Below are 22338 nucleotides of genomic sequence, written 5' to 3' on the forward strand. Positions count from 1 at the left end.
GCTTACGCCTTCATGTTTACTTATTAAGATTTGATATGAACATTTATTTGCTTATGCTGATATGATGGTAATGTCTTATTTTTTATGTAAGATATATACTTGCTGCTTTGTGTATGGATTGCATATTTACATATTTCTGTTTTGTTGTCATAACTTCTCTTTAATTTAGTATATAGAAATGTTTATATACTGTGTACGAACATAGAGTTTAGGTTACACTATGGTATTAACTATAGATTGTTCGCTTGGCAGAGCCTAGTTGCAGGGATTGCGCTGCATCCACTTGTTGACATTCTGTCAAAATGGTTCAAATGGCTCTGAGCACTATGGGACTTAACATCTATGGTCATCAGTCCCCTAGAACTGAGAACTACTTAAACCTAACTAACCTAAGGACAGCACACAACACCCAGCCATCACGAGGCAGAGAAAATCCCTGACCCCGCCGGGAATCGAACCCGGGAACCCGGGCGTGGGAAGCGAGAACGCTACCGCACGACCAGACATTCTGTCCTTTACTGGTATATTTACTCGCTATTGCATGTTTTGCTTACGCTCAGTGCTTTACGTTTTAAGATAAGAAAATGAACTGCTATAATTCTACGAACTACATAGGTACTTAAACTTCATTGAAGTCACATGAACTGGAGGTTTTATGGAAGCTGTATAAATTCATTATTATAGAAAGCTGACGACATGAAATACCAACACTAGCTTTAGACTTTTCACATTTATTATACGGCATTCTTCGTGAGCATTTGAAATAACAAGTGACACTTGACGCAAAGAAACACTCCACATGTTTGCTTCTATTTTGCCATGATTCTTGAAGTGGTGTATACACTGTGAAAAATTACGATTTATTCATTCAGATTCTTATGTGATCGTTAACACTGTATACTCATACCTATTTACTAAAAGTTATTCAAACTGAAGGCTGTTAGAGGTCATGTATGCATTTCTTTTATTTTATGATGGACAAGGTAACCAAAATATATTTTATAATTCATAATGAGTAGAAGATTTGGCTCAGGTGGATTACTCAGAGGTTGTTGTGGTGTCACCGCCAGACACCACACTTGCTAGGTGGTAGCCTTTAAATCGGCCGCGGTCCGGTAGTATACGTCGGACCCGCGTGTCGCCACTGTCAGTGATCGCAGACCGAGCGCCGCCACACGGCAGGTCTAGAGAGACGTCCTTGCACTCGCCCCAGTTGTACAGCCGACGTTCATAGCAGTGGTTCACTGACAAATTACGCTCTCATTTGCCGAGACGATACTTAGCATAGCCTTCAACTACGTCATTTGCTACGACCTAGCAAGGCGCCGTATTCAATTAATATTGCAATTATACTTTTGTATCGTCAAGAGCGATGTACACCACTTATGGATTAAAGTTAAGTATTACATCAACTACGTACTTTATTTGCTACTATTAAATCCCTTAACTGTTCCAGACCTCACGCCGGTCTGCGTGAGATTAAACGCGTGTATTTCGGCCTCCTCTAGCAACACGGTGTTGGCTCTTCTGCCAACACCTCAGTTGTGTGTGGACATTGTGTCTTCAGATTGTATGGGATGATGAATTGAAGTTTGCACTAGGATTTTATCTGTACTTGTTCGAGGAGACTGACTAGAGGAAAGAGTTTTTATGGAAGTGAAATGATATTGGTGATAAGGTTTATATGTATCGATATATTGAAGAGGTATTATTGAAGTATTGAGATTGTGTGATGCTGATGATTATTGGAGTTTTGGTGCATAAGACGTAAGGTAAGTGAGGGGCATATATATTTTTCTTCTTTTTTGTTGTTGGTTTATACAGAACAAGAAGGATGAATATGGCAGACTAGAACACTCCAGTGGAAGGAAGATCGTCTACACACACACATTGTTAAATCAAGAAGCAGTATATATGTAAATATATTTTTTGGGAAAGAAGTATTTGCGTATGTTGCCAAACTGACTGCTGTTCAGCAACCGTCTATTTTGATGTGGCTTGGTGAACATTGGTCTTGACATGATTATGATGTTGACTAACTACTAATGACTATTATACACCGCTGCCACTACTAATCTTGATACACATCAAATTTTGACACTGTTGCATTTACACAGTTAACACTATTCAATTACACAATAGTACTTAGCATGTCTATAAAAGATGAGTGAGTGTGTTTTGTGTGTTTTCCTTTCCTAATCCCAAATAATTGGTACCGACCTACCTCCTAAATATTATTTTTCTTATTTGTTGTGGCTTGCACTGACACCCATATATATTATAGGTTTCCTGATATTTGTGTATTTGTAATAATTAATATGATAATTACCTGATATCATTTGTGTGTTTATTATAATTTGTATGTTTAGTGTAAGAGCATTGATAATAATTTTGTAAAAGCAATTGTGTGTGCATGCAAACTGTTGTTCGTGCTTACACCTGCTGGGTGCCACTTGGAAATGTTTAATTTCCGCTGAAGAAATGTGATGAACTGTTTAATTTCTGCTGATGAAATGTAATGGACTGTTTAATTATTGCTGGTGAATATTATTGACTGTTAGCTGCACTTGTTCCACATTGCTGGGTGCCACTGTTGGAACTGCAACCACTGATGTGATGTCACTCATTGCTGCCTGCACCTGCTCGCCATTGCTGGGTGCCACTGTTGGAACTGTTCAAATACTGCTGATGAAATGTTACGGGACTGTTATTTGCACCTGTTGACCATTGCTGGGTGCTACTGTTGGAACTGTCAACTACTCTGAGCGGTGCTACTTGTTTATTGAACTATTGAAAAGATTTTATGTGAATATTTGTGTAAACTGATTTATTGTGTATTTACTGTTTATGAAATGTTATGAGAATCTTATCTGCGCCTATCCGTCATTGCTGGTGCCATTGATTGAACTGTTTAACTACTCTGAGAAGTGATACTTGCGAAAACTGTTATGTAAAATCATATGTATGTAAGCATTTGTATTCCTTACTGTATTTTTATATATTAGGTTATTGAAGGGTCACTGCAAAGCCAAAATTTATTTAGTTATGTGATATTTATTTATTGATATCATCTTTTATTTTTGTCTGTGTTTTTTGGACGAATTTGGTGGTATTTTCACCACCAATGCTGGCAAAACTACCATTAAATTCTAGTCCGCGGAGGAGGGGCATATGAAAGGTGGCTACACTGAGTCACAGCGCCAAATATTATTATTCCGCCGCCTCCACTGGGGCAGCAGTAGTTCAGAGGATGTCGAGAGCAGTCGTTGTTCTGTTGGGCGAGAGAGTAGACGATCCGAGTATTCACTGAAATGTTGTACTGTTTGGTTGGTGTAATGTAGGGATGGAAGAAGATGCAATTGTCGGAATATATTTGAGAAAGGAGTTGGCCTTTTGATTTATGATGCTGATGTAATGGAATATTTTCGTCAACATATAATGAGGTAAAAAGGTATTACAGTTTTCTTTAACAACAATCCCTCTTGCTCACAGGTACAGTCAAGAAAGCATCTGGATGGTGTTCATTTATTGTAATTGTGGTTTCTATGTGCAATTATAGTATTTCTGGTTTTTCAATTAGTTCATTGTAAATGGTGTTTAAAATATTTTGTCTTATTGAGAAAGAACCGAGCCAGATCATGTATGTTGAGTCGCACTACCACAAACAGAACAGTTACACTTATGATTTGTTGTTTCGTAGCTTTTATAGTTGCAGGGGACTTAATGAATCAATTGTGTTAATGGAAATTCCTTGTCATTCTTTATTTTTATTTTATGCAGTCAGATTTCGTGCTAATAATAGTCAGGGCCAACCGGTTACGAGACTTCGTAACCGGTCACACAGCTAGTAAAATTGTTGCATTTATTCATTAATATTAGCATTTCCTTTTTAATTAAGCGCCCATGCAGTGTTTCTGGATATGTGAGGCACTATCACACCGAATTTCCAGCGAACAATTTCGTGGTCAAAAGATTCACAGCTTCTCAAACATTACAGAGATAGATACATGCTGCATGGGAGCACTGCATTTCGAGGTTTCCGTTCTTACAGGAGATAACCGCGAGATATATATTGTGAGAGAGAGATTTGATTTTACCAGAAGTACCCATATGTAGTGCAGTGAGAAGTAACTACCTCTATCTCTCTTCTCTCAAGAAATGGGATTTTATAGACGATATGGAAAAGTACTGAAGGTTGTAATCAGCCAGCCTGGATCTGTTTACTACTTACGGTGCGCAGGTGTCCCCAATGATATTTAAACTACAGGACAGTTGGCAGTTTTTCATCTTGAAACACCTTCTAATACTAGTATAAGTATTTTTTTGATAATTAAACATTATTTGGCACATAAGAACACAAATGTTACTATTTATTTTTTCCCTGAATAATTTTACAAAATGATAGTGAACACGTCACGTTATACGTGTGTATGTGAGCTACATGGAAGTCAAAACACGAAGTGCTCCAATTGAAAGTGGTGTTAAGACAAGGATTCAGTCTATTGCCACTACTGTTCAGTCTATACGTCGAAGAAAGAAAACTTACGTCATTGCTGTCCTCAGTGTAACTCAAACACTATTACACCGTCAGCTAAATGGAAAGAAATGTCTCATGAGTACAGAATGTAGATTGCGGGTGAACTGAAAAATGACGAATGTAATGAGAACTGGCGGAAATAAGTTTAGAGACAATTTAATATCAAAATGTTTGACCGTGAAATAACGAAGTGAAGGAAGCAAAATAACAGACGACGGACGAAGAAGAGAGGACATAGAAAGCCGACCAGCACTGGCGACGAGGGCTTTCCTCACTAAGGAGAACGTACGAGTGTTAAGCACCTGCCTTAATTTGGTGAAGAACTCAATGGAAGTTTTGAGAACAGCACTGACAGGGAAAGAATTATGGACAGAGAATTGTCGGAAACCCTTCTACGACGAGGTTGTTGGGAAATTGGTATGACGCTACGACAAATGTATACGTCGGAGCGACGACTTTGTAGAGTAAGGTGTAGCTAACGGTTGCAAATAAAAAAATATTTTTATTTTCACACTGGTTACTATATATATATATATATATATATATATATATATATATATATATATATATATGTGTGTGTGTGTGTGTGTGTGTGTGTGTGTGTGTGTGTGTGTGAGGGGTATTCAGTAAGTTTCGATCGGTCGTTTAATGGAAACCACTGTGAAAATAAAAAGCGATGGGCTAGTCAGAGGACCTCTTCCACTATATATTATAATTGGCCATGTGGAAAGACCGGATTTTCTTGATCCAACCCACAAATTTACATTTTTTGACCTTGTGACTTATAAATAGCTATGGCAAATGCCAAGCGAATTGGAAATTGCAGACGTCTGAGAGAATGGGTGAGTCTGAAGGGATCATTGGGGTTCGTGGCAGGAGAACAACTTCACCTTCAAATTTACCGTTCAAAATTCTAGCGTCAAGAACATTGCCCGTAACTTTTTTAATGACTAATCTTGTACCGTTGCATAGTTAAGTGCATTTAAATTCCGAAGCAAAATGATACATGAGCCCATTTTTAATCGCAAGTTATGTGGTGGCATTCCTGGTAAATCCAGCGAATTCAAAAGTTCAACAGGATAGTTGACTGCTTCGTCAGGATCGGTAACAGTGTCGATCGATTTGAACAATATCTCATTGCCGGGAAATAACTGTTGTATTTTGAAGTTAATAGCACCAACATCGATATTTTTTGCGGTTAAATAGCTCGTTCACGAAGCCATGCATGATCAATAAAATTAGCTTGTAAATCCGGAAATATGCTTTCAATCAAAGCACCTTTCGTATTTACCATGTTGCAGAAATTGACTGGCAATTTGATGCATTGTGTGTCTCCCTGCAATGGTATTGTTCCATTTCCAATGTTGAGCAATAGCTCGGAGAATGATAGTGCAAATGGATCGTATTGCACTTGAACACGTATATTTGTGTTAAGACGTAATGTACTGACATTTAGCCATAGATAAGATTGTTTTATACATGCTTTAATTTCATCCGCATATGTAGCGCGTGGAATGACCGGCAATGTCTGTCTAAAACCACCGTACAGCAGCAGTAAGGCACCACCGAAAAGCCAGGTGGTGTTATTTAGATCTGTCATCATTCTATCGAGAGCTTCAAGTGAATGCTTGTGGGCCATAGCGTATTCATCCCAGATAATAATTTGGCATATTTTCAAGACTTTAGCCGTACCGGAATGCTTTTTTATGTTGCACACTGCATCTGGATTTGTGTGAACATTGAACGGCAACTTGAGTGCCGAATGTGCAGTCCGTCCGGCATCAAGCAAAGTGGCTGCAATACCTGATGAAGCAACTGCTAACGCAATACGATTTTGTGATCAAATGCGCGCAAGTATTAGTGAGATGATAAACGTTTTTCCAGTGCCACCTCGTGCGTCAAAAAAAAAAAAAAAAAAGAAAAAAAATCCACCTTGTTCTGCTGCAAATGACAAATTAATTCGATCGCATACATTCTTTTGTTCATCAGTGAGTAGTTGCTCATTCTTTTCAAGGAAAGTAGTTTAGGCGACCGTATTGAACTGTTGTTCGCGCTGAATCTTGCTGTTAATGATGTCTGTTGCTGGGCGGTTAGGTGAGGGCATATCAAAATGAATGAGTGGCATATTCGAAGTCAGAATGCAAATATCTTCAATCTTTATAAGCGCCTCGTTATATATTTCCGGCGAAAAATCGAAATTGGGATCTTGATCAGCGATCCGAATGCGATGCAGAATGTCGTCGCTCATGGAATCTTCATATTTGTCCCAGAGGACAGAAGCTTGAAATGGAAAACATGTCGTCAATAATATGGCAAATAATTGGCGAATTTGATGAGGAGAGGAACTCAATGCTGCATCTGCAAGTGTAATATCCCAATGGTTGTCATCTTCCAGCAAATGCGCGACACGCATGTGTCATACAAAATGCCATTGACTGTTCGCAAGTATTGGAAGGACGTCGGTCCAGGAACATTAACCAGCAATAAATCGCAAGAAGAAACATTCGTGTTGCTTTGGATGGACTGTGTATAATCGGCCTAATGTATTTCCCATAAATATGCCGTTGTATCCTTCAACCGGAACACCTCGCTTCCGTGGTTCCCACTTTTTTTACTGTTTGTTCCATGTGAAATATAGTGGCGCATCAGTATACATTAACGTCTTTGCGAATTGACCGGGAATATCAGGTCGGTTCCATACTTCGAAAAACTTAGTTAATGTGGATTTTGGGGCAATTGATGCACGTTGTAGAGCAGTCTCTTCCGTGAAATAAACACGCTGTCCATTTTGAAGGTGCACGGCCAAATGTATAACAGCAGGGTCTCTTTCGTGTATCGGAAAACCCAAAATACGCCAAACTGCTTCATTGCTGCTGATGTATCGTCCCATTTGACACCGTGTTATTTCATCGTTTTCGTTAACGTTGTGAACAGCAAATACAGCCATATCACTGCCCTTATGGACATATTTGCAAATATATTTTATGGACTTCACCGAACTGCAGAGCTCAATGTTTATGTTTGCTTTGTAGATTTTACACAGCAATGGTGAATACGAAACCATCCAGTGATTGTCAATGTCAATTTTTGTACCGTTTGACATGCGTAATTGATGTAATTGACCGCCATGGTCAGTGTCTCTACGACGATACAATGGATAACCATCGATATTAGTGACTATCATTTATACAATTTTTTGGGAAACGTTTCGTACATTTTCCATTGTCTATGCACGGCGCAGTCATGTTTATAGCACCGCATGGACCATGTATCATGTTAGCGGTAGCAATCTCATACAATTCTTGATCGATATTCCGATCCGGAATTTCTGCTGAGATAATTTTATGAATTTTTTCAGACTGTATTTTGTCGACCAGCCAAATCAAAATATGCGCGTGTGGCAAACCTCGTTTTTGCCATTCAACAGAATACAGCCAGCAACGTGCTTTGCCAAATACAGACGAATGTATAATCGAGTTCATCAACGATTTTAACATTTGTCTCAAGAGATGTGCAGCGATATCGTGCCGATCTATTGCAGTTTGACCTGGCAATAGCGCAATTTTAATTTCATCCCATTTTGGATTACACGTAGCCACCCGGAGTGGCCGAGCGATTCTAGGCGCTTCTGTCTGGAACCGCGCGACCGCTACGGTCGCAGGTTCGAATCCTGCCTCGGGCATGGATGTCCTTAGGTTAGTTAGGTTTAAGTAGTTCTAAGATCTAGCTGACTGATGACCTCAGATGTTCAGTCCCATAGTGCTCAGAGCGATTTTTTGGATTACACGTAAATGTAATGAACAAATCTGGTCGTCCGTACGCGCCCACAAAAGTCATGGCGTCTTGAATATATTCTTTGATATGGCGTGGGATACCAATATATGATGGTGGAAGAATATATGAAGTACCGATGTCGTTGATATTAATTATTCCATCTACGTTACCAACAATAGCATCACGCAAATGAATGTATTCCTCAGCTCGAAGTTTCACTTGATTACACCTGATGTATCGTAATCGCTCGCTTTTAATTTTCGCATACATATCAACGATATATTGATGAAACAGCTGGCGGCATCGGAGAATATTATTGTCTACATCGGCACGAATCATCAACCGATATGCATAGAAGTTCATCGCGCTCACTTTCTTGCTGGTTTCTGCACCTGCAAAGTAAAAATATAATTAAGACAAAAAGAAATTAATCGTCCATAAAAATAAAATGTTAGGTAATGACCTGTGTAGATTGTACCTGTTGCTGGATTTCTTTGTTTGATATTTAAATGATATCCATCCTCTCCTTCCCAAAATATCAATGGATATTGCAAAGCGTCGTAGCGATGACTGTCTTCAGTCGTATGCACTGTGTTTTCTCTGCGTTGGATTCGAAAATCTTGACGTTCAAATCCGTCGCCAACGAAAGCAACTGCGACTTCATTAATGGTCGGTGCATTATATAGGCTTGCCTGCTGCCGAGATTGTACTTTGTCTGCTTTGATGACGATCGTATAGTTGTCGTTTTGCAGTCTGTCTGAAACGGTATTGAACAACTGGACCAACTGGTTGTGATTCTGTAAAAACGGTTCTAAAATATCCACTATTTCTCGCTCCTCCATCTGCTCGATTTGGTTGTATTGGCAGCGTGTGTTTATTTGCCGCTCCTCATCACCCATGAAGTAGATTTGCAGAAATTTTGAATCGGTATCAGGCCTCGGCATTAAAGAACCAATTTGATGATACACTTGACCCTGAATCTTAAACGTCGATTGACAATTGTGACCATCCTCGTTCTGAACGAATTTTGTTGCTCCAAATGTCCAAATGATGTCATTTGAAAGCACGAATTGAATTTTCGAATTTACGTAAAAACAATTTAGATTGAGATGTAGCTCCAGCTAATAGTGTTTTCAATGGTTCTAGCGGCAAATTCAGTGGTGGCAATACAACTTTTCCAGACGCGCAACAGAAACCGGCCGATTCACCTTTGTTTTTGAGTGCATGACAGTGTTGGCATTGTTTGTTCATAGCACCGATTACAATTTGAGAATGTGACGAATAGTCCATGTCCGACTCATATTCAAACGCAAGGCGAAGAAGACGTGGCATTGTTTTATGTACGTAACTTATATGTGAATATAGTACGCTTAATATTCACTGAAATGCGACACCTGAAATATCAAAAGACACCATACAAAAAAATTAAAATGTCAAAATAACGAAACACACATAATATAATACATTCAAATTAAAATATCGAAAAATAAACGAAATCCTACGCACGTAACTTATATTTGAATATAATACGCTCAGTATTGCACACAAAAATGCAACGCCACCTTCCGTGCTGATTTAAGAATGTAAATTTTCCAGGCCCCCACTTGAATGCATGAACAAAAATTCATTCAAGTCGATCCAGCCGTTTAGTTGCAGTATAGATAAATAACCTAGATACCGACTGCAGCGCCATCTGCCGGGCTCATTTGTGAATCTAAACCATGCAGGGCACCACCCAAACGTATACAAAAAAAAAAAAAAATTCATTTCAATCGGTACAGCCGTTTAGAAGGAGTTCAGTGACATACACACATTATATATGGTGTTACAAAAAGATACGGCCAAACTTTCAGGAAACATTCCTCATACACAAATAGAGAAAAGATGTTATGTGGGAACGCTTAATTTCCATGTTAGAGCTCATTTTAGTTTCGTCAGTATGTACTGTACTTCCTCGATTTTCACAATCAACATGAGTAGGCCGACGAGAATCCGCACGCAATGGTGCAATCGCGTCATCAACACAGATTTTCTGTGAACGTTTGGGCAGGCATTGTTGGTGATGTCTTGATTGGGCAACATGTTCTTCCACCTACGCTCAATGGAGCACGTTATCATGATTTCATACGGGATACTCTACCTGTGCTGCTAGAACATGTGCCTTTACAAGTACGACACAACATGTGGTTCATGCACGATGGAGTTCCTGCACATTTCAGTCTAAGTGTTCGTACGCTTCTCAACAACAGATTCGGTGACCGATGGATTGGTAGAGGCGGACCAATTCCATGGCCTCCACGCTCTCCTGACCTCAACCCTCTTGACTTTCATTTATGGGGGCATTTCAAAAGCTCTTGTCTACGCAACCCCGGTACCAAATGTAGAGACTCTTCGTGCTCGTATTGTGGACGCCTGTGATGCAATACGCCATTCTCCAGGGCTGCATCAGCGCATCAGGGATTCCATGCGACGGAGGGTGGATGCATGTATCCTCGCTAACGGAGGACATTTTGAACATTTCCTGTAACAAAGTGTTTGAAGTCACGCTGGTACGTCCTGTTGCTGTGTGTTTCCATTCCATGATTAATGTGATTTGAAGAGAAGTAATAAAATGAGCTCTAACGTGGAAAGTAAGAGTTTCCGGACACATGTCCACTTAACATATTTTCTTCCTTCGTGTGTGAGGAATGTTTCCTGAAAGTTTGGCCGTACCTTTTTGTAACACCCCCGGTCCGGTAACTAGCCCATCACGTTGGCCTTCATCCACCCCCCGGGAAAGTCCCAGGCAATCATTACATCTGGCTGAGTGGACCTAAGTAGCACATCAGTGTATGTTCCAGATTTGAAGGCACACTATCTAAAAGGACGCCATTTAAAGCGATGCAATTTCAAGGGAGGGAAAACGTGATTTAAAGGTTAACAACGGCCAGTACGAGCCAATATAAGGATGTTATCTCAAGGTCAATTAAGGTATCAGGTTACACACTTCCGTTACAAGCAACCCCTTGAATGCAAGGTTCAAAAGACCACATGCTTACTGAATACGACGCCTCGCATGTGATCATCCATGCATCCACAATATTGGCTGCTGGAAACAGTTGCTGAAGTTGAAATTTCGTCAGAAAGGAACCCAAGCAATTTCGTAGAGTAAGAAAGAACTTGTAGATGAAATATTAGTTTTCCTGTAAGATGAGGCCCAAAAATTTGTACATGAGACAAACTTATCCCATCTTTCAATAATTAGTTTCTTCTCAACTCCGACCAATCGGAATTTGAAGGGGAAATGCATATGAAAGGGACCTCTGAAAGTGGAGTTGCTGTTTCAAGATCAGCTAACATCAAAGCCTTAAGACATTCATATAAAATTACGTCGAATGTTAATCTTTATGGTAAATTGCCTGGAAAGTCATTTATTGTGCTGAGAGAATTTGGAGGTGCACTGCCTCCTACGATTCTTTCTCTTGTGCAGTAGGGAATATTTAAGTCAAAGCAAGTGAGAGTATGAAAATGGGCGGAGAGGACTAAAATCGTTGTATGAGCACTGCTCTTGGGAAATAGCCGGTGAAAACATCTTGCTTCTGCTTTATTCCTGGTCTGCGTGTAAAAATCATACTCCTTTACAACAAACTACGCCCCAGAAATGCATGTTGTGACACTACAGTTCATACCATCTGAAACCACTGAACAAATTCAATCTGGTTATTTGCTATTTCCGTGACTATCAAACGTATTATCGCATTGTCTGCAGTTACGCTTTAAACGACAGTCAGTTTCCTGATAAGCTCCAAGACAGACTGTTTCACATTCGGTAACACATCATTACATTCATTCCATCAGTTCTCATCACCCCATTGCACCCACATGATTCTACATACATTCTTTAAGAGTGACCGTAATCTATGGTTTGTAGCTCCCAAGGTACGAACCTTTGTGATAACTGTGGAGCGCCGTTTTTCATTCGGTGTTCGCGGTATAAGTTAAAAATGGCTCTAAGCACTATGGAACTCAACATTTGAGGTCATCAGTCCTCTAGAATTATAACTATTAAAACTTAACTAACCTAAGGACATCACACACAGTCATACCCGAGGCAGGATTCGAACCTGCGATCGTAGCAGCCGCGTGGTTCCGGACTGAAGCGCCTACAACGGCTCGGGCACAGCGGCCGGCGTGTTGTAAGTTAATGATTTGTTTTGACATTTTCTTGAATGTCGACAATGTTCGATATTTGAACTCTAATACATAGATCCCATAAGGTTGACCTCTGCACATCCAGAACACTCGTTTTCTGTCGCCCTCCTGATGCGCATAGTGACTTATTAGCAGTTATTATGCTTCCTGACGTAACTGTTAAGAGAACACTTTCAAATGAGTCTTACTAATGATTGAATATGCTACATCACACTGAAGGGTTTGCTTCTTAGTTATATTCAACGTCACCCTCCGCTACTGCCGGTCTGGGGAAACACCAGTAATTAGTCAAGGTCATCTCCACGCCGTTCCTTCCCCCCTCTCCCTTCTCTCCTTTCCCATCCTCGCAAGACCAACAAAATTCATGTAACCCCCCTCCCCCGTTCTGCATTTATAACTAGATCATCTGAGTGGGTGGGTTCATTTTGGAGCTGTGCATCTTAGGGGGATAATCATGGTGTGGCTATTTGTTGATCAAAATTAATCTATTGTAGCTACGTTAAAACTACGTAAAAACGCAATAAATGAAGCAGGCAAAAAGGAATACAAACGTCTCAAAAATGAGATCAACAGGAAGTGCAAAATGCTTAAGCAGGGATGGCTAGAGGACAAATGTAAGGATGTAGAGCCTTATCTCAACAGGGGTAAGAAAGATACCGCCTACAGGAAAATTAAAGAGACCTTTGGAGAAAAGAGAGCCACTTGTATGAATATCCAGATGGAAACCCAGTTCTAAGCAAAGAAGGGAAAGCAGAAAGGTGGAAGGAGTATATGGAGGGTCTATACAAGGGCGATGTACTGGAGGACAATATTATGGAAATGGAAGAGGATGTAGATGAAGATGAAATGTGAGAAATGATACTGCGTGAAGAGTTTGACAGAGCACTGAAAGACCTGAGTCGAAACAAGGCCCCGGGAGTAGACAACATTCCATTAGAACTACTGACAGCCTTGGGAGAGCCAGTCCTGACTAAACTCTACCATCTGGTGAGCAAGATATATGAGACGGGCGAAACACCCTCAGACTTTAAGAAGAATATACACTCCTGGAAATGGAAAAAAGAACACATTGACACCGGTGTGTCAGACCCACCATACTTGCTCCGGACACTGCGAGAGGGCTGTACAAGCAATGATCACACGCACGGCACAGCGGACGCACCAGGAACCGCGGTGTTGGCCGTCGAATGGCGCTAGCTGCGCAGCATTTGTGCACCGCCGCCGTCAGTGTCAGCCAGTTTGCCGTGGCATACGGAGCTCCATCGCAGTCTTTAACACTGGTAGCATGCCGCGACAGCGTGGACGTGAACCGTATGTGCAGTTGACGGACTTTGAGCGAGGGCGTATAGTGGGCATGCGGGAGGCCGGGTGGACGTACCGCCGAATTGCTCAACACGTGGGGCGTGAGGTCTCCACAGTACATCGATGTTGTCGCCAGTGGTCGGCGGAAGGTGCACGTGCCCGTCGACCTGGGACCGGACCGCAGCGACGCACGGATGCACGCCAAGACCGTAGGATCCTATGCAGTGCCGTAGGGGACCGCACCGCCACTTCCCAGCAAATTAGGGACACTGTTGCTCCTGGGGTATCGGCGAGGACCATTCGCAACCGTCTCCATGAAGCTGGGCTACGGTCCCGCACACCGTTAGGCCGTCTTCCGCTCACGCCCCAACATCGTGCAGCCCGCCTCCAGTGGTGTCGCGACAGGCGTGAATGGAGGGACGAATGGAGACGTGTCGTCTTCAGCGATGAGAGTAGCTTCTGCCTTGGTGCCAATGATGGTCGTATGCGTGTTTGGCGCCGTGCAGGTGAGCGCCACAATCAGGACTGCATACGACCGAGGCACACGGGGCCAACACCCGGCATCATGGTGTGGGGAGCGATCTCCTACACTGGCCGTACACCACTGCTGATCGTCGAGGGGACACTGAATAGTGCACGGTACATCCAAAACGTCATCGAACCCATCGTTCTACCATTCCTAGACCGGCAAGGGAACTTGCTGTTCCAACAGGACAATGCACGTCCGCATGTATCCCGTGCCACCCAACGTGCTCTAGAAGGTGTAAGTCAACTACCCTGGCCAGCAAGATCTCCGGATCTGTCCCCCATTGAGCATGTTTGGGACTGGATGAAGCGTCGTCTCACGCGGTCTGCACGTCCAGCACGAACGCTGGTCCAACTGAGGCGCCAGGTGGAAATGGCATGGCAAGCCGTTCCACAGGACTACATCCAGCATCTCTACGATCGTCTCCATGGGAGAATAGCAGCCTGCATTGCTGCGAAAGGTGGATATACACTGTACTAGTGCCGACATTGTGCATGCTCTGTTGCCTGTGTCTATGTGCCTGTGGTTCTGTCAGTGTGATCATGTGATGTATCTGACCCCAGGAATGTGTCAATAAAGTTTCCCCTTCCTGGGACAATGAATTCACGGTGTTCTTATTTCAATTTCCAGGAGTGTATTAATTCCAGTCCCAAAGAAAGGAGTTGTTGACAGATGTTAAAACTCCCGAACTACCAGTTTAATAAGTCACGGATGCAAAATACTAACGGGAATTCCTTACATACGAATGGAAAAACTAGTAGAAGCCGACCTTGGGGAAGATCAGTTTGGATTCCGTAGAAATATTGGAACACGTGAGGCAATACTGACCCTACGACTTATCTTAGAAAATAGATTAAGGAAAGGCAAACCTACATTTCTAGCATTTGTAGACTTAGAGAAAGCTTTTGACAATGTTGACTGGAATACTCTCTTTCAAATTCTAAAGGTGGCAGGGGTAAAATACAGGGTGCGAAAGGCTATTTACAATTTGTACAGAAACCAGATGGCAGTTATAAGAGTCGAGGGGCATGAAAGGGAAGCAGTGGTTGGGAAGGGAGTGAGACAGGGTTGTAGCCTGTCCCCGATGTTATTCAATCTGTATATTGAGCAAGCAGTAAAGGAAACAAAAGAAAAATTCGGAGTAGGTATTAAAGTCCATGGAGAAGAAATAAAAACTTTGATGTTCACCGATGACACTGTAATTCTGTCAGAGACAGCAAAGGACTTGGAAGAGCAGTTGAACGGTACGGACAGTGTCTTGAAAGGAGGGTATAAGATGAACATCAACAAAATCAAAAAGAGGATAATGGAATGTAGTCGATTTAAGTCAGGTGATGCTGAGGGAATTAGATTAGGAAATGAGACACTTAAAGTAGTAAAGGAGTTTTGCTATTTGGGGAGCAAAATAATTGATGATGGTAGAAGTAGAGAGGATATAAAATGTAGAGTGGCAATGACAAGGAAAGCGTTTCTGAAGAAGAGAAATTTGTTAACATCGAGTATAGATTTAAGTGTCAGGAAGTCGTTTCTGAAAGTATTTGTATGGAGCGTAGCCATGTATGGAAGTGAAACATGGACGATAAATAGCTTAGACAAAAAGAGAATAGAAGCTTTCGAAATGTGGTGCTACAGAAGACTGTTGAAGATTAGATGGGTACATCACATAACTAATGAGGAGGTAATGAATAGAATTGGGGAGAAGAGGATTTTGTGGCACAACTTGACTAGAAGAAGGGATCGGTTGGTAGGACATGTTTTGAGGCATCAAGGGATCACAAATCTAGCATTGGATGGCAGCGTGGAGGGTAATAATCGTAGAGGGAGACCAAGAGATGAATACACTAAGCAGATTCAGAAGGATGTAGGTTGCAGTAAGTACTGGGAGATGAAGAAGCTTGCACAGGATAGAGTAGCAGAAGCTTGCACAGGATAGAGTAGCATGGAGAGCTGCATCAAACCAGTCTCAGGACTGAAGACAACAACAACAAGAGCTACGTTAAATCATGTCAGTTGAGGTCTGGGGTTTTAATATTGGTTAATAACAAATTAAATATACTACTGTGTAATTTTTGTCACTTGTGCATCAGCAGAGACCATACTGAGGCAGGTATGTAAGTACTCTCATGATCCCACGTTGTCAATACAGTATTTACCACAATTTTACGTAGTTTTCCATATTTTTACACTATTTTTTACTATTTTATTTTTCAATATTTTGCACAAATTTAGAACCACACAGGTTTCGTCCCACTGCTCTCAACTTCGACATTATGTTGCGTCAGACTGTGTCATATTAAAGTCATGATGCTCCCAGCCGGTCACAAGTAAAATTTTCAAATTTATGTGAAATCTTATGGGACCTAACTGCTAAGGTCATCAGTCCCTAAGCTTACACACTACAACACCTAAATTATCCTAAGGACAAACAAACACATCCATGCCCGAGGGAGGACTCGAACCTCCGCCGGGCCCAGCCGCACAGTCCATGACTGCAGCGCCTTAGACCGCTAGGCTAACTCCACGCGGCGCCCAAAACTATACGAATTATTTATCATTGCTAAGCCTTCCCTACATTGCTGGTGTGCGTGTGCATCAAATGTACACTGACGAGCCAAAACATTATGACCCGCCGGCCGGAGTGGCCGAGCGGTTCTAGGCGCTTCAGTCTGGAACCGCGCGACTGCTACGGTCACAGGTTCGAATCCTGCCTCGGCCATGGGTGTGTGTGATGTCCTTAGGTTAGTTAGGTTTAACTCTTTCTAAGTTCTAGGGACTAATGACCTCAGATTTTAAGTCCCATGGTGCTGAGAGCCATTTGAAGCCATTATGACCACCTCCTTAATAGCTCGTTGGGCCATCTCTGGTACCCAATACAGCATCGATACTGCACACTATCGATTCTATTATTTATTGGTAGATTTGTGGAGGTACGTGGCGTCAGATGTCTACACACAAGTCTTGCAATTCCTGTAATAACGGACGACCGAATTGTGTACGAGATGATACCGCCAGACAGCGACACTGATGGGTTCCTTCGGATTTACATCAAGCGAATCTGGTGTAAAAGACAGCAACGTAATTTCGCTGTCATGCTCTTCAAACCACTCTAGCAGGATTCTGGCATCGAGGCACCGACAGATATATTGCTGAATGATGACATCAGCGTCAGGGACGACATCAAGCATGAAGGGGCGCAGGTGGTCCGCAGCTGAAATGATGTCTTCCATTACTACCACAAGTCCCATATACGCGCAGGAGAATGCCTCCCATAGCATAGCACTGCTCCCACCAGCCTTAGTCCGCGGCGCGTAGCATATTTGGAGCCGCCGTTCGCCTCGATGAGGCGGAGCAAGAAACATAATCCATCCGAAGAGCCGACACGTTTCCAGTGAGCCACATTCGAATCCTGATGGTCTCATGCTCACTGCAATAGTAACTGACGGGTGTCTGGTCAGTCTGTGAACATGCATGGGTCGTCTGCTGTGGAGTTCCGTGTTCAACAATGTACCGTGAACGGTGAGCTCTGAAATACTTGTGCGTGCACCAGCGTTGTGCTCTTTCGGCAGAGATGACACACATCACCATCTGTCCTACTTTACGGTGCGGACAAGCCTCCGAGCCCCATTTTCTGTGAAGAGTCCTGGACGTGTATCCACTTAGCGTCTAGGGGTAGGTTGACTGTTCTTCTGCCTCTTTCCGTAGATGCTTACGACACTGCCAAGCGAACATTCGACGAGCTTCGCCGGTTTAGAGATACTCTTTTACAGGCTCTGCGTAATAATAATATGCCTTTTGTCAAAGTTGCTTACCACAAACTAGTTCAAATTTGAAGTCCGTATCTTCGCTAGGGTGATCCCCCATCCGTCTCCCCTCCCCTTACCTATATTCTGTAGTGGCGTAGCAAGACAGCCACGCCACTCGGAGGTAGCCGAAAGGCACGCGTTAAGCTCACGCAGATTGGCGTGAGGTCTGGAACAGGACAATGTCTTGAGAATTGCAAATAAAGTACGTAGATGATGTAATACTTAACTTTAATCCATAATTGGAGTACATCGCTCTTGATGATACAAAAGTATAATAAGCTCAATATAACTGGTAATGGCGCCTTGCTAGGTCGTAGCAAATGACGTAGCTGAAGGCTATGCTAACTATCGTCTCGGCAAATGAGAGCGTATTTGTCAGTGAACCCTTGCTATGAACGTCGGCTGTACAACTGGGGCGAGTGCTAGTAAGTCTCTCTAGACCTGCCGTGTGGCGGCGCTCGGTCTGCGATCACTGACAGTGGCGACACGCGGGTCCGACGTATACTAATGGACCGCGGCCGATTTAAAGGCTACCACCTAGCAAGTGTGGTGTCTGGCGGTGACACCACATATTCTTTACCGCGTCACGGGCCCACAACGCCACCACGCGTCAGTAAAATATGTTTACGTTATATCATTTGAAGTTGATGGTTGAAATGGCTCTGAGCACTATGGGACTTAACTTCTGAGGTCATCAGTCCCCTATAACTTAGAACTACTTAAACCTAATTAATCTAAGGACATCACACACATCCATGCCCGAGTCAGGATTCGAACCTGTGACCGTAGCGGTAGCTCGATTCCAGACTGTAGCCCCTAGAACCGCTCGGCCACCCTAGACGGCTTTAAAGTTGATATTTGTTAACTGATACTGTCTAAAATTGAAGTATATCACTCTCTGTATGCCTAGTCAGGAATGACTGTTAGTTTCCGTCAGTCAAGAAATCTTAGTCTGCATGACCTGGGTTTGAATCCATATGCAGAACGAGACGGTTCCTCGTGACATTTTAAGTTCATACATATTCTCAACTAGCTGTTCGTGAATAACTTAAATTTCTAATGTCATATCGTGTTAAATATTAGGTACGGTATGTTACTTTGAAGAGGAAATCATGAATACGACGAACTTACTACGTGCATTACCTATCTGACGTAATAATAAGAGTGGTAACATTTCTGGTATATCATTTACTGCAATAAATGCGAGCTTACAAGCCTTAAGGACACTTATCTGTGATAAGGTGTTCCCTGATATTTCTAGTATAGTGGTATTACTTTACATCTTGAGTTATTACGATACAGAGCAGTGTTTTCTACTGGTGAATTGTTGGAACCATTTTCAATAGTCAAACGACTGTACCAAGGACCGATTAGAGAACCTGCTAGACAGCTGCGTTATGTGGGTTGCATGCGAATAAGGCGAAATGCAATTAAGGTCGTTCGGGTACTTCTTGAGCATGACTGTGCGTTTGAACATTTTATTTCGGTTGTTCCAATGTGATACATCTACCTTTATGAACTTATTTCTGAGAGCGCATGCTGTTACAGCGTGATTACCTGCAAATACCACTATAATGCAATAAATGCTCAAAATGATATCCGTCTACCTCAATGCATTTGGCAATACCAGTAACGACATTCCTCTCAACAGCGAGTAGTTCGCCTTCCTTAATGTTCGCACATGCATTGACAATGCGCTGACGCATGTTGTCAGGCGTTGTCGGTGGATCACGATAGCAAAAAAACTATCAACTTTCCCCACAGAAAAAAAATCCGGGGACGTCAGACCCGGTGAACGTGCTTCGACGACCAATCCACCTGTCATGAAATATGCTATTCAATACCGCTTCAACCGCACGCGAGCTATGTGCCCGACATCCATCATGTCGGAAGTACATAGCCATTCTCTCATGCAGTGAAACATCTTGTAGTGACATCGGTAGAACATTACGTAGGAAATCAGTATACATTTCATCATTTAGATTGCCATCGATAAAATGGTGGCCAATTATCCTTCCTCCCATAATGCCGCACCATACATTAACCCGCCGAGGTCGCTGATGTTCCACTTATCGCAGCCATCGTGGATTTTCCGTTGCCCATCTCGCGTCCGTCGGCCGTCGTAATTTAATATATTATTGTTATTATTATTATTTGATTGTTGCCGACTTACGTGGTGGGCCTTAACAAAAATGATATTTCATTTCATTTAATTTTGATTTTACGATTAAATGCTTTCCTGAAGTTCTCCTTTTTAACAATATTAATCTCAAATTATTTGTTACGTTAATGAAGGTTAGACTCGCTGAATCTTAAAACATGAGCATATAAGTTGAACAATGTAATAAACTTTTCATATTAATTTCCTCGGCTAGTCAGTTCACTTTAAAGCAAAAGACCTTTAGTTATTAATTACAATTGCGGCCCACACACGCGCGAGAGTATTTTTCTTACCTCCGTTAACCATTGTATTGTAGTCGGAGTCCTGGCTCTGGCTGTCGGCTACGGTACTGAAAATAAGAATCTTAAAGCTAAGTATTTTCTGCAACGTCGGGCGGCTGTGGAGAAAAATTAATATTATGTTAATAGCGGGCGAGTTTTCCGCTTCCGCTAATTTTTCATAACTTAATATCGCCACGTAATGGCGTCGTTGGCAGCATCGGCCACTGCGATTGTTGAACTGTAAATTACTTGAATGTAGGTTAATTCAAGGATGGCGGACATGAAATCGGGATCACCTCTTACAAATTAAAAGTGCACAATAATATTAAATCAGTATATTATATGCTAAACTCATACAAATATGCTTACATTTGCCAGCACTCGCAAGATGTCCGTCTATGCACACTCAAGACAAAATAGGAAGTGAAGTCGACTAAAAAAAATTAACAAAAGAGCGTATCTTGTCTCTTTAGATCATTTTTTCATAAATTATTTCTTTGCAATCTAAACCTACACAGAGAAATTATTATTTTACGGCTACATGATAAAAATATATTATTCTATTTTTTAATGTCTCTTTATAAATACTGTTTAAGTCTTTTCGTAATATAGCACTGGGGACGCTATATTGCCCCCCGAAATGTTTGTCATAAAAAATGTTCGTGTTTTTTGACATAAATATTTCCTCTTTCATGTCCACAGTGTCCACACGCAGATTCTTCTTTCACAGTCTACATATGTCACATCGTATGTTTACACCGTAGTAATTACTGAGGTGTGTTGCACACAAAGTGTAATTCAGATGAAGTTATCTACATAGCAATGTAATATACAATTGGTTACGTATACAGTCATGTACAAAAGGACATAGAATACAATTAGTTTCATTTTGGCTCCTTCTTCTTAGGGTTGCAACTTTTGCAGTGTTGAAAGGTATACAAGCACGAGTTAGTCCGGAATATTTGAAGTCCCAGGGGTGTCAACTGTTCGCTCCCCATTTGGCGCGGCCGTAGGGAAACCCTAGGGAAAACCGCGGCGAAGCGACAGACTAACTGCTTTGGTAGGTTTCACTTAATTGTTTCCGGGATGTCATTGGAGTACTGGAAGTGCATACATTACAAATATTTTTTGTTGCACTATGCAAAGAAATGAGGTCATTATAACAACTGATTGCGGTGTCGTTGATGATCTACGCCGCGACGTTTAGCTCGCGACGGCGTCGGTTGGTGTGTTTGGTGGTCGGTGTTCGCGGCGGCTGCGGAGAGGTCAACGCCCGCTCGACGCCAGCGTGTCTCTCGCCGTCGCGGAACGTCAGAATCAGCTGATCGGCTGCACGGTTGGCGATGCGCTTCTGTCTCGCCCGGGCGTGGCGGAGTGGGATGATATTCGCTCCCCGCGCTTGTTGGCAGGAGTCAGCTCTGTTACGCATCAGCCGGCCGGAATGGCCGAGCGGTTAAAGGCGCTACAGTCTGGAACAGCACGACCGCTACGGTCGCAGGTTCGAATCCTGCCTCGGGCATGGATGTGTGTGATGTCCTTAGGTTAGTTAGGTTTAAGTAGTTCTAAGTTCTAGGGGACTTATGACCACAGCAGTTGAGTCCCATAGTGCTCAGAGCCATTTGAACCATTTTGTTACGCATCTCCGACGTAGTACATCAAACATACGCACAACCAACGTAATATTTGTTTCCCGCTGCAGATGGTTACGCTAGTGGGAAAGAAGCATTTATTAGTGCGGCAGTTGTTAAGTTTTCACCAGTTTC

The sequence above is a fragment of the Schistocerca nitens genome, chromosome 8 (genome assembly GCF_023898315.1).
Source record: "Schistocerca nitens isolate TAMUIC-IGC-003100 chromosome 8, iqSchNite1.1, whole genome shotgun sequence".
Taxonomy (NCBI): Eukaryota; Metazoa; Arthropoda; class Insecta; order Orthoptera; family Acrididae; genus Schistocerca; species Schistocerca nitens.